This window comes from Pocillopora verrucosa, chromosome 10, assembly GCF_036669915.1.
Source record: "Pocillopora verrucosa isolate sample1 chromosome 10, ASM3666991v2, whole genome shotgun sequence".
NCBI classification, from domain to species: domain Eukaryota; kingdom Metazoa; phylum Cnidaria; class Anthozoa; order Scleractinia; family Pocilloporidae; genus Pocillopora; species Pocillopora verrucosa.
The window spans coordinates 18607098-18619296 of record NC_089321.1 but is presented as its reverse complement, the minus strand read 5'-3'; the positions used below and the strand labels follow the sequence as shown (position 1 = coordinate 18619296).

The window sequence follows — 12199 nt, the reverse complement described above, 5'->3', positions numbered from 1 at the left end:
AACTAAAAAGAGATTTTATTTGAGGTTAGATGTTGTTGCCCATCTCATAGGACGTTTTGATAATGTGAATCTTCAGTCAGGCTTTGAATGTATTATTCCACTGCTGTTAATCCTGAAAGTGTAAAGTTATGGGTGAGGTCTCTTTCACTCAGCAAGGCCACTCTTTAGATTTGTGAGCTTTAAATGTCATTAAAGTAAAATCTCACTTTTTTGAACAAGCATAAAAATTAGCTTTGAGATTAACAGCATTTAGTTTCAATTCAAAAGAAAGGGTTTTTTTGGAGTGAATTTTATTCTAATATTCTCTTTGTTTTTGTCGTCACATAGCAATGTAATGTACTGGACTGAACAGCACAATATTATACTGTGCAGAGAAGTAGTGTTTGAAAATCCCTACGTATACAAAAAGGGGTCTCCCCAGCGCAGTGAAGCTTTGAAGAAAATTGTAGATGTTCTAAACAAATGTGATTCCCCACAATTTAATGTTGACCACAGAGCCATCTGGGACCACATCAATGCCTTGGTAAACAAGTACAAGAAAAAAATTGGAGTTGAAGAAAGAGCATCAGGAATATCCCCAAATGAGCCAAGTGAATTAGATGACCTAATACAGAAAATTATTGCACTTGAAGAGAGTTCTCCCACAGATACATGGGGTAGGGATAAAGCTGACAAGGGTAAAGCAGAAGATGCAAGAATGAAAGCTATGGAAAGGCTTTCCCAAAGGAAAAAAAGGGCTTTAGAGGGAGCCGAAGAGGGTGAGGACAAACCAAAACGAACAAGAGGAAAAACTGGAGATGCCATGGAGTCTCTAAAGGAAAGAGCACAGAGCTGTGCAGAAATTAGGAAGGGAACTTGAGCTGGAAAACGGAAGACAGGAACAACAACTTCAAGTGCAACAACAACAGGCTGATATGCTGAAGCTAATGCACCAGCAACAACAGCGGCAGTTCCAGCAGCAACAACTGCAAAATCAACAGCAACAATTCCACCAGCAACAAATGCTCATAATGCAGCAGGTCATGGGCATCATGAGTAAAATGCTTAACAAGTAGACATTAAATTCTTATTTGTTGATGTTTACATGTTTAAGATTTACATTTTCACAAAATGTTGTACTCAAAGTATTATTTGCCACTCCTTTGTTTAGATCTGCCTGTCGTAACATTCCCACAAAAACTGTTCAATCAGGACTTATGCAAGATTTTATGCAAACTTAGGCATTAACAGGTGTTTTTGTTACAGTATTTTAGCTAAAGTAATCGATTAGTGGTGGTGGGTCAATACCGAAGTGGTCAGCAGTTGTATTGCGGTGAAGACATGTTAAAGCATTCTGCAAAAGTGCACAAATAATGTATATTTTTCCAACATGGCTAAGGCCAATTTTGAGATTTTTTGTAGTCGAGAAACTTGAAATAATTCATAAGGTCTCCAAACAACCATTCCACACTTGTACGTACAGAACTCATAGATGCATTAAACTCTTCCATTTGTCTTGTTAACACCCCATATCTGAAGGGGCACTACTGATGGGTACGTAGAGGATATGCCAGATCCCCGTAGATACACATCTCCTGTCCAGCAGGGGAAAAGGCAAACTGTGCCAGGTAAACATAGAGGCCAGATGTGTCCAGCATTCTTGCATCATGCATTCATCCCTCCGCACAAGAGAGAAAAAAATAATTTCTGAGACACAATCAGTTACACATTGGTTGGCTGACAAACTGTTACCTATGTAGACCATTGATTAGCTTAGTAAATGAGTAGGCCAAAAACAACATAGGATTGGCTGGCTATTATTCTTGCAGCCCAGGTACTTATGGCCTATAAGTCAGAATTTAGAATTTATTGGTCTGTGGTGACAGGAAAACCAGTTCCTCTAATAACGATTAGGAGTGGAAGCTACTGAAAATACCTCTGATTTGAGAGACCTTGAGGAAGTCATCAAGAAACGTCAGCTTAACATTGTGAGAAAAGAAATCAATCTAACTTTTAAGTTCACATAAGTGATAAAAATGTCTATCCAAGTGAAAACAGCTACGGCACTATCCCACTATAAAAGATGAATGAATATACTGTTACCTACTGGTCCAAACAGATTGCCAGTCAGTTCATTTGGTAGGGCCAAGGATTGAAATTTAAGAGCGTGAACACGCTAGTGGCCATTATAAACAGCTCTCTGATTGACTCCTGGTTTTGATAGGGGACGAACCGTTCCATCAACAAAGCCGAAACAGTTGTCCAAGGCGGCACCTTTGTCATGAATTGCTACAGAGTAAGTTTGCAGTAGATTAGGAGGCATAATGAAATGATTCCATTCGGTAATCCTGTGGCCATGAGCATTGTACATCCATTCAGTAACTTCATTGCTAATCATGCTGAGCTCGGGTACTGATCGACCAAAAGTAGAAATCATATCAGACAACCTACACGGATAGCCAAAACGCTTTAGTATAACACAAAGTCTTTCTGTTGAATCACAAACGGTACCATTCGGGCATGTGAAGGTATCAGGCATCTGTAAAACATTCACCAACGATGGGATGTCACTCTTTTCAAATCTGAAGTCTGCCTTACACTCTGCCGGGTCTTTGTTTTCGAGGGAAAATTTTTCATAATCCAGTGGCGAAACGGAAGGTTTTGGGGAGTGAATTCTTCATACAGCATGGCAAATTCTTCATCATCTATTAGCTTTTCTTCCAGAGAAAGGAGCCAAGCTTCCTGTAAAGTCTTATATGAGTTTTGAGTCATTCTTGTAGGGAAAGGTGAAAAGTGTTTTCACTGTTTTCCAGACCATAACTACTAGTCTAAATGATCGCGTTGTTGATCTTAACTACATATTTCCCGCGCTTAGAACGCAGTGCTCGCTTCAGCCCCACTCTCGGTCCTCACGTTTTCCAGACCATCACGTTCAAGGTTCTTAAAGTCCTTAGTGATTTAGCAGTCGTTGCAATGAGAATCATCACCCCGGCTTTCTAAAGATCATCACCACCTTTGAATTTTCGGTTTTATAGACCACTCTAAGGACAACGAAATTACCTTCTTTGAGAGTTATGTAACAAGCGCAAACAGAGGATAGTTATAGATACGGCAAGTAAGTTGTTAACTATGAACCCACATGGGCGATTAAACTTTGAAACTAGTCCATTTCAGTTTCGTCTCGAGTCTGCTGATTCATCTATCAAATTTTAAAGCCCACCAGATAGTTTTTCTTTTCTATGACTTGTGTCGCTGTCATTTCGTTTCGTGTTACTAGATTTCAGCACTATTCGTTTTTCTTCATAAGTTCTGAAAATGACGTTCCCGTCCTCTTGCTAAATCACTCTAATGATATTGTAATGCGCAAGTGAAAATTTTAATTGATATTTGTGCAATAGAACTTTAATAAATTATTATTATTCTTTGACAACTCCTATCAGATGAACTTCAAATGTTAATGTTGGTCTTTTAGTCCAAAATTCAATAAATTTACATGCGCCAAAGGATGCTTTTTAAGTACTGAATATACTCTTCATGGGAGATAGCATTTTTTTTCACCAGTTAGGCAGTCATTAGGTATAGAAACTTAAATTATCTCAAATCACCTGAAAGTAAAATTTTCCAAGCGTTTTTCCAAGCCCTCAAACTTGTGCAATAATTTGCTGCTAAAAATGACGATTTTAACGGAATTTTGTTATTTGTATTTTTCTCTGAAATAAAAAGATGTTTTGCCAAAAAAAAGCATCCATTGATTTTAGTTATAGTCTAGCCTATCTAATATTAAAATATGAAAGAAATCGAATTTTTCACCCTTGCCGCGAAATTTAGGATTTGTCTGATTTTTACAGACAAGCGCTCTTAAGGTTTACATAAATTTTGTTGGGAAGCATATCTGGTGTTGTATCCATGAACACTACTTGCATATTGAAAATGATTTTGGAAGGGATCCACTTACGCAGGCCTTAGTGCCATAGATGCAAAAACTTTTCATCAAATTTGTTTATCAATAGTACAACCATACCCATCTCTTAAATCTCCAAAGGATATATACATGACTGATGATGTGTGGCACACAGTATCTAATTCTCTTTGTTCACTTTTACAAAGCTATTTTTCACTTAGTTACTTTAATTTACTAACTTTCATAGATGGTGCCTAGATTGCATATGAAGCCAATTTTTCTTTCCTTTTTCTGGCCGGTAGTTGTATTTGAGGCTTGAAATTATTGGTCTCAGTTCCTGGTGACTCAGTGACCATTTTTGTTTTTCATGATGTGTAATATTTTACATATTACAAATTTAAAATACAAATTACTTAAAACACTGAGAAATAGCACAAATGAAGAAGCTGGAAGCTAAATAGCTACTAAGTTTTCAAGTCGGCTTCCAGTTTGCTTAAGTTGCTTAAATAACACAAATGAGGGAGAATAGAACTACACTTTAAGAAAATAGTAATAATGATAACAATGATGGTAATAGTAATGACGATAATGATAAGGTAGATATTAAGGCAAATGTCTTGAGTGTTGCACAAAGAAATTGAAGATTTTAAGTTATAATAAGTCTAGTAGGATTTTGTCTTAAAGATTAGTTCCTGAATAGACAACTGTTTGTTTGCCAGAGATATTGCACACTTAGGATTTATGTAAATTTTGTTGGGATGCATATTGGTCCTGTATCCATGAATACTACTTGCATATTGAAAACTGGAAGGGATCCACCTAAGCAGATCTTTGTGCTATAGATGCAAAACCTTTAAATTATTGTGTTAATACACATTTACCGTTCGAATGTCTAGAATGTTAAGCAGATGGAAGGCGCTATTTCTTTGGTTATGCAATGTACCAATAACAGTGGGGCAAAACTACTCTATGTTTGTTCTAAAGTGAGGAATCAATATTAGGGACCTCAAGCAAGGACAACGAGGAAGACGACGACGACGAATCGGAAGTAATTTTCCATTATCCAAGGGTAGTGCGCATGTCACGACGCCACTCCACTGTCCACCACTCGTTGTCCACTGGAAGTTCACAACGTGAAATCGTGTATTTCTACGTCGACTAGTTAACGTGAATATTCATTGGGCTATTTTTTCTCCGTTTGAAAGTTTTCGTCCCCAGAAAACCGAAACGATTTAGGAATATGCTATCTAAATTAGATAGAAATATTTTTTTTATCATATTTTTCGCCGTAACGTTTTGTAAATCGCTTTATTTTTGTTTCTTTTTGTAGGCACTTCTTTAAGAATGGCGGCTGAAACTGGGTAGGTTTCAAGAGTTGTAATAAATTTGTTAAGGCGACGATTACCGTGAAGCTTAGAGTATTTAGTGAACTGAAAATTTTCCAGCTATATCTGTTCGTGAAAAAAACTTGCCTTATGACTCTCCATTAATGCCTGAATCCCCAGTTTGCAAATGAAAACATAGCTGTTTTGAATGCACTCTTACGCGGGAAATTGCCGAGCGGACAGGCGATAAGTGAAAGACTGCTTAAAGTAAGGTGGACTCACCAGATCACCATAAATGCAATAAGGATTCCCCAAAGGTGAGTTTGCAACCGTCTGAAGGTCACTGAGAAGTCTTGAATCTGCAAGCATACGTGCATCATGCCTCCTTCCTTCTAAAAAAGGAACAAATATAATCTTTTTATATAAAAATGCTAAAGGTTTGCTTTTCTATTATGAATATCTTTGAAATTAGAGAAAACTCAAATCAAATGAAGTTCTAACCTACTGGGCCATATAGATGCCCTACGAGACCACTGGGAAGAGCAACACACTGAAACTTTAGGGCATGGACTCTCTTGTGACCATTATATACCGCCCGCTGATGTTCCCCTGGCCTGCATATTGGACGAACTGTTCCGTCAACAAATCCAAAACAATTATTCAAGGCAGTTCCCTGGGCAGCAATAGCGTCGCTATGTAGTTGAAGGGCTTGCGGCGAAAGAATTTCGCGATTCCACTGCGTGATTCTGTGGCTGTGTACATCATACGCATAATCAAGTACTTGATTGCTGATTATACTAAGTACAGGTACTGGCCTCCCAAATCGAGGAGGCATATCGCTATATCTGCATGGATAAGCCAACCTTCGCAGTAGGATGCAAAGGGCTTGCATTCCACTCGCAACGGATCTTTAGTAGCACGCGTAAAGCTATCTGGAATTTGAAGGACCTCTACGAGTAGTGGAAGGTCACGTTTTATGAATCAAAATTCTGCCACACACTCTGTATCGTTCATGTCTTCGAGTGAAAACCTGCCACAATTCTCGTGAAGAAAATATGGATTTTTGGACTGTATTCTTCGTATAACAGCAACAGTTCTTCGTCATTTAAATATCCATGGAAGTGGCTAAGCAGAAAAAGCTCCTGAAGTTCGTAAAAAGAAACCATAAAGGTAAAACTGGAGCTCGGAAACAATTTTTTTCATTTGTTTATTACGTTGACGTTCACTTCGAGAGCAGCTTAAGTCCTTCTCGTCGACCGTGCTTAAGGTCCCTAATTGCTAAGAAGATACACATGTAAAATGCATCTTCTCCTCTTCTTTGTTAACCAGTGTTTAGTTGGTAGTGCAGCTGTCACTTGGGATTGAAATTGACAGAGTATTCTAGGGTTAATCACAATTATTCGCTTGAGGGACATGGTGAGTGAGCATGGCACAACTCTTGCATCCCCAGCTTCTGAATAAGTCACGTAAAATACCATCTTTCTTTTGCTGTATTGTGAATCTCTCAATACCTGGGGACTTCAGGTTCCTTAGAACTACTTGGAAGTCTTTACTGAAAGTCCCACTACGCGAAGTTTTATTTTACCTCAGGGATGCAAAACAAAGCCTGGTTTGCTAAGCATGGTACCCCCGTATGCCGACCATTACGTGTCACGAAATCCCAATTCGCAACGTATCAACACGGTGGGGCCAGACCACCCCTTCTATGTTGCATGACAAGAGTGGGTAGTCTTCATTTTTCCAAATAGCGCTAAAAACGTCTGCACAGGCTTCCAAGTTCCACCCTATTGGAATTTAGTCCCAAAGCAGCCGACTCTCAATTGATATGGTAGGGAACTTTTATGAGCTATGCAGATTTGAGTTATTTCAAGGAAGTTGAAAATATTAGCTTTTTGTTGATGAAGGATTAAGGCAACTTGCATAGTTGGAAAAATAGCATGTTAGGAGACAAAAAAGCCAAGTAATGGTGGCAAGGGCTTTATGTAATCATCTTCTATGAACTTTTTTCGGAGTGTAATGAACTTCAATAAAAATCTGAAATGATATGATGTCAGTTCAAAGTCTCCTTTCATTAAATATGTATTTATTTGTCGCTTTTGTCTTCTCTCGACAAAAATAAAACATGGCGTTTTCAGTCCACCATCAACAAAACGAAGATTTTCGATTGGAACTTACTAATGCATCAAGAAGGAAAGAGTAACACTCGAGGCAGCCAAGCATACAGGATTTGTGAATTAAATGATGTATCTTGATTTCAATTAGATTCTAATCTGAACTTAATTTTAGATTAAGTAGATTGTGTACTCTTTACTTTCTTTCATTTTCTGTTATTTTAATTTAGAGTGCCATTAATAAACTCAAATAAATCTCAAGCAAATGCATTGACACCAAAATAAATTTAGTTATTATACTTTGGCCAGTAACTCCATGTGGAATAAAATAATGATAATTATTATTATTATCATCATTATTATAATTATTATCATTATCATTAATCATTGTAGTCTGTAGTCTGCAGTCTCCATGAATATTCAGACCAGTTGTTCTTGGGTCAAATGTTTGTAATTAACAAATATATTTTTATTAAGTAGATCACTGAACTTGAAGCTATTATTGCCAAGGACAACACGAGTCCAGTCCAAACCAATAGCCTCACACACCACGTGTTAGCAGTAAAATACAGGAAATTCCAGTGAAAGGCTTGGGAATCTTACAAGGTTTCAGCTATTACGAAGGAAAAATAGTCTGGGAGCAAATGTCCTAAAATAAGGTCCCGTGTGAAGTTCATGCTGAAAGCAAGCACCTATTGTAAAAGTGTTCATTAGGTCCTACTAAACATGAAAAGTTTTGGTGCCAGCTTCGCCACTTGCTCAGACGGCTTTTAAGGGGGGGTTAAATTCTGACCTATGAAATCCAGCGTGAAAACGAGGCTAAAACACATAATTCCTCCTAACTTTGTTGATAACAGACGAAAATACACCAAACTTGCTCACGTGACCTTACGCATGAAAGCGAGGCTGAAACACATAATTTACTATAAATTTGCCAAAAAAAATCCCTATCATGCCAAACTTGCTCACCTTAGTAAGTTAGACATCTTGCATCGATTGGTGCCACTTTGTAGTGTCACGTGACCCCATACATGGAAATGAGGCTGGATTGCAAAACACACCAAAGGTGAACACAACATCCAGGACGATAACGTTGACTCATTGTAATGCATATTAATGCTGTATGTATAGCATTTGAATAAAAAAAATAAGAGCTAAAAAGGTGTAACGATAATGGTTATTATATAATATTATATAACTTTATTATGAGCGATCCCTACAATCCTATTTCGCACAAATTCCTGTGGATTCTTAATCTAGGGAGCCTGGGTGATTGTGAGCCTGAACTATTGGTCAGCGGTAATTATTTGACTGTCCGCCATGTTGTACTTACAGTCATCACAGTGCTTGTAGTATGACGGATTCTGGCCGGTCTAATGCTCCTTTAGGTTTTAAGCTATGTAAAGAAAAAAGTACAGCCAATCTTGTTCAAAATCCAACTTCCCATCAAAAGCTTTTAGAAGCCATCGAAGAACGTTCAAAGTACGAGGACATGAACTCGAAAACATTGTGGCTTGTGCTTAAAGATCTACCACTAGAAGAGCTTAAAGAAAAAGCAACATGGCATAGGTCGTGCTACCAAGAAACCACCCACTAAGGAAAGATCAAGAGGGTAAAAGAGAGGTTTCAGAGAGAGGTTAGAGGGCCAAATGAAGCTCGAAGAAAGACAAGTGAATCGCTTCAGGTAGTTGCTAGGTGTAATGGCTTATAACTTTAACTTTTTATTTTATTGTGTTTTTCATCTTGGAATCGCTGAAAAGGTAACGACATCCTTGACATCTCAAAACATTTCATTTCATTTCACTAACCAGGGTCTTCTTACAAGGTCGAAAACCGTCCCTTATGACAGCAATCAATGCTTCTTTTGTGAAGAGAAAGCGGAGTACCAGAACCCTCTGCATTTGCTGTCAACATCATCTGTTGGTAGCTCTCTTGACAGCACTGACGCTCATGCCATTGATATTAAATATCATAAAAGCTGCTGGGCGAAGCATGTGACTGGGGTCCTGCGTAAAACTATCAAAGTTGACAAGGAAAGGTCAAGAAGTGAGACAGCGGCTAAGCTGGAGTTTTTGAACCTTACCCAAGCTGCCCTCGATAGCGGAGAAATACTCAACATGGCACAGTTGGAACAGGCTTTTGATTCCATTTCAAACGAGAGCAATAGTCCAAAGACTCTCATTCTAAGTAAGTAGGGATCACTTTGAATGAGAGCGCACTTTCCTCATTGCCCCAGAACTAGCCCGACTCACAGCAGAAGCCGAGGCAATGGCAGGTCTTGTTCCGGAACGTGCACACCATCAAGAACTAAACTCAGCTGTTTTGACTCACGAAGATAACAGCATAAATAAGTTGACCGAGACAATCAAGACCTTCACCAATCCCTTTTCATCAGACCAGAACACCAACACCGCTCTGTACAACTTGGTCACAAAAGTTGTGATGAATGAGAAAACAAAGAAAGATCTTGTTAATCAGAGTGAAGAAGGGAGGAAGCTATTCAGCTATTTTGTACAAGATAGGATCAAGACAGGAAAGATCAACCTCTGGGCTCCTGTAAAGAAGCGCAATCTTCTTACCTTGAAAACGAGTGCTAAGGTCATCAAAGTCAAAGCTAAAGACACGATCATCGAGTTAAAGGAAAACAGAAAGTTTGCTCGTTTGGCGATGGTGTGCAAGAGCCGCCCAGAAATTGACATCCAAGAGGCTGTTGGCTTACATGAGTTCACTGTTGTCCCAAGATCTTTGTTTGCACGAGATGGTACCATGTTGCATTGTTCTTGCAAGAGTGCCCTTATGCATATCCTAGAGAAGGCAGGTGGCCCTAGTACTAATACACAAGTAATCACCGCAGGATTCAAAGTCGCAGTTGTTGATGGAATGGCCGAAGTCCAATCACTTGACAAGCCAGAGTGGATCAAGAACTGTAGAGACTTGGCTGAACATTTCACGAATCACTTGCTTGTAAAGTATAATGATTTAGAAGAGCTCCAAATAATCTTCGACAGATATGATGTACCATCCTCACTAAAATCAGCAACACGAGTTAAACGACAAGGTGGCCATGCTCCCATTTATCATCGCATCACTGATTCTACCCACATCGCCAAGGTGCCGATGAAGAAGCTTCTTGCTCATTCAAAGACCAAGGGCAAACTTACTATGTTTCTCGCAAAGAATGTAATGGATAATGTTAATGGTTACAAGTCATTGTGGCATGGGGAACGGAATGTGAGGCAACGCACAGAGACGTCAGGCATTTACGAAGTACACAAGAAGAAGCCGACACGAAGATTATTTTACATGCTCTGGATGCCTCTGATCAAGGTGCTAGCCAACTATCTATATGTTCTCCTGACACTGATGTTCTTGTTTTGGCTCTCCAACAGTATCCAGATTTGTGCTCCAACTCTTGTTTTTTTACTGGGACCGGCAGTAGTCATAGAGTTATCAACTTGAGGTCAATAGCAGACGCCCTTAAGCCCACTAAGACGGCTGCGCTGCCAGCATTTCATGCGTTGACCGGAGCAGATGTTAGTGGGAGTTTCTCTGGAAAGGGAAAAGCCATTTGTTGGGATGAATCTGATAACGCCAGCACACCTATCTTGCAAGCTCTTGCTAACCTCGGTTGTGGCGAACAGCCAGATGACAGCACAAGAAGTGGAGTGGAACAGCTGGTTTGTCGGATGTACCAACTGAAGACAGACATCAAAACTGTCAAAGCCCTCAGATGGTCCCTCTTTAAGAAAAATCAAGCTGAGTCTAAAAGGTTGCCACCCACACAAGCTGCTCTCCATCAAGCCATACTGAGAGCACACTACCAGCTTCTTGTTTGGAACAACAATCATGTAGCAAACCCAGTGTTGCCCTCACCAGAAGGCTATGGATGGCAAGATGAAGATGGAAAGTGGGTACCAGTCATGACAAATCTTCCACCAGCTCCAGAGGCAATTATACAGCTTGTCTGATGCAAGTGCGCCAAGTCCCGTTGCTCTAACAACCGTTGTCAGTGTCAAAAAGCCGGACTTGTCTGTACTGATCTCTGTCTGTGCTCTGAAGATTGCCAGAACGAGTATGCTGAGAGTGATGATGAGTATGATGAAGACGAAGTCGAACAGGAAATTCCATAGGAATGGACAACAGAACAATGTGTACAGATATTCAGTAAGACTTTCATGACTGTATATATAAAATAGCAGTAGTCGCTATTTTCATTTTCTGCCCTTGTTCCAATATACATGTGAAAATGAATACATGAAACCAGTATCATAAGTTGGCAAAATTATTGATTATGTGTAGAAGATAGATTCTCAAATGGAGCCTCCGCAGTCCCTGTGCTATGGGCCATAGGACAATGATTAGTTGAAGTTTTTATATCTGAACTCGGATAACCAGATATGTATCTGCCTAGTAGTTGTTAATACATTTGGCAAGACAAATGCCATCTTACACGATGCTACCAGATATATCCAGCCTCGTTTCCATGTATGGGGTCACGTGACACTACAAAGTGGCACCAATCGATGCAAGATGTCTAACTGACTAAGGTGAGCAAGTTTGGCATGATAAGGATTTTTTTTGACAAATTTATGGAAAATTATGTGTTTCAGCCTCGCTTTCATGCGTAAGGTCACGTAACCTATGTAAATTAGCATAAATCAACAGGGAGGATCATGTCCAATCATGTGAGCAAGTTTGGTGTATTTTCGTCCATTATGAGTTGGGCTAATGGTGTCCAACATAGCGGATGGTTATGCTCTAGCGACTTCTGCTCTCCTGGCGATATTCTGTGCCTCTCTGTGCAATTTGCCCCCTCACAATGGCTTCCTCGATCATTATTACCATGGTGCACAATCTGGAGAGATTGTTTTTCGGCCACGAGT

At 39.4% G+C, this 12199-nt stretch overlaps 2 pseudogenes; both read right to left on the bottom strand.

The window, feature by feature from the left end:
* Nucleotides 1–1249: 1249 nt before the first annotated feature.
* Nucleotides 1250–2751, bottom strand: LOC136283635 (uncharacterized; annotated as a pseudogene).
* Nucleotides 2752–5421: 2670 nt separating this feature from the next.
* On the bottom strand, nucleotides 5422–6219 carry LOC136283748 (uncharacterized; annotated as a pseudogene).
* Between the last annotated feature and the right edge of the window lie 5980 nt (nucleotides 6220–12199).